Source organism: Myiozetetes cayanensis, unplaced genomic scaffold (genome assembly GCF_022539395.1).
Source record: "Myiozetetes cayanensis isolate MyiCay16 unplaced genomic scaffold, myiCay2020 scf16, whole genome shotgun sequence".
Classification (NCBI taxonomy): Eukaryota; Metazoa; Chordata; class Aves; order Passeriformes; family Tyrannidae; genus Myiozetetes; species Myiozetetes cayanensis.
The window spans coordinates 15,854,308-15,856,474 of record NW_026087270.1 but is presented as its reverse complement, the minus strand read 5'-3'; positions in this window follow the sequence as shown (position 1 = coordinate 15,856,474).

The following is a 2,167-nucleotide window of genomic DNA, read 5'->3' as shown; positions in this document are numbered from 1 at the left end:
AACGGCGCCGCCGCCACCGCGCCCGCAACAGCGCCGCGCGGCGCCCCCCGGCGGCGCGGAGGACCGACCACCCTCACAGCGTCCTCCTCCGCTCCTCCTGCCACACGAACGCCCCTCGTGCCCTGTCACTTGTCGCCCGTCACGGCCCTGCCACGCCCTGGGGCCCCGCCTCAGCCTTCTCCTGTCCCCGCCGCGGCAGCCTGCCACACCCCCCGCCACACCCTGACACGCTCGTCACCCCCTCGGACCGTGTCACCTCCGCCGCCCTCGTCACTCAGCTCAGCCCCGCTGTCACCCCCATCGCCACCTGCCGCAGCCTCTCTCGCATCCCTGTCGCGGTCCCCTCGCTACCCCTGTCATCCCCAAGGACTCTTGGGGTGATGCACCACTGCTGAGCAGAGGGGAAGCATCTCCTCCCTCCACGTTCTGGCAACATTTTGCCTAAAGCCAGCCTGGGACACCCTCAGTCTTCTTCGTGGTTTATGTTCAATTTTGTGCCCACCAAGACACCTCTTTTTCAGAAAAGCTGCTTCCCAACAGAACTGGACCCGGTTTTGATCCCTGGGATACCCTGGTTTTGATCCCTGGGATACACTGCCAGTGATTGGCCTGCAAGTAGACTTCATGCCACTGACCAGGTGTGTTTATGAGTCTCGCTCTCCCAGGGCACTCAGCCCTGGAGAGAAAAGGCCGATGTGACACCCACTCCTGTTGAACCTGTCCTAACAAAGCAGGAGGAAAATCAGCTGTCCCTGGGGAAGGCGTCCACTCCAGAGTCCAGCATACCGGCCCTTCCTACCAGGACTGCACAGTGAAGATGAACATAATCTCTTAGGACCTGGAGGAGCCCCAGAAATGCATAAGCAAAGCAGTCACCCCCTGCATAAACCGGAGTTCATGGCAGCACATGCAAAGGCCGACGCCTGAGACACAGGTTGTGGAGGTGGCTGTTTCACAGAGCGACGGCTGGAGCTGCCCTGCTGCACAGCTGAGGAGTTCATCTCTCCCAGTGCGTTCTGCATGGGACCACAACGAAATCCTGTGTTAAAAGGGAGCTTTGCCTTCCACAGGGTGCTGCTGTTTGGGCAGAGATGCTCAAACATCGAGTTGGCGAAATTTTTTCTGCTGGATAATTTTTCCGGTGGAGTACGCTGGGTTGTCAGCAGTTTCATCGCTGGGGACATCTACCTTGGCACTTTCCAGTGGGACACAGGCAGGCTACCAAACCGGCTTGCCAGGCTGATTCCTGGCAGGAAAGCCAGCCGGTGTGCTGCCAGCTCCTCCAGCTGGCGCCTTGGCTGCCTGGCTGCGGGCACCGCGGTGCCTGCTGGCTCCTGATGCTGCCCGGCGCTTCCCACAGCAAAAAGCCCTGTTTGCAGTTACAGGGAAGTTTGCCAAGCTTTACCTACTTTCGGTGAAATGTTAGTGGGCTGGTTTTATTATTATTGTTATTATTACTATTTTCAAATCTGGCCAGAAAGGTCCAGCTGTTTCCCAGAGCAAAGTCAGGGAAAATATTTTTTCAGCCATTAAAAATATCATCTTGTCTGAAGACAAGAGATTTGGAGTCTGGTGTTTGGCAAGGGACAAATCCTCTGGCAGAGATGTGCTGGGTCTGCTGCTGACCTCTGAAAAGTTTTGTGTGTTGCTGGACAGAACTATAAACTTCTTAAAACTTGCACCCCACACTCCTGCAGCTGCAAAACCTCTGGGCTCTCCACTGATGCCATCCCTGCTCACCATCCTATCATGACTCCACTGGGTACCCAGCTGCTTTTTCCCATCCTACTGAAATACTTCCTGTTTCAGGCTGGAGCATCTCAACCATGGGCTGGTGCAGATACCCGATGTTATAATTACCTTTGCAGTGTTAATCAGCCAGTGCACACAAGCACTGCTTTGTAGACAGCTTTTAATTCATGTCCCCATGTTGAGCTTTTCTGTGGGAACCCCATCCCGCCTTGCACACAAAGAGGACCTCCAGGCTATGCCACATATGTCCCCTCCTCCTCATCTCGAAACACTTGATTTTTGGCACTGAGTTCTGTGTGTGATGAAGATCCCACAATGAGGGATGTTCATCCCTGCACCCAGTGAGGCCGGAAATGTGATTCCTTCCATGGATTGGATTGTGGTTATGACTCAAGATGCATTTTGAAGATGAGTT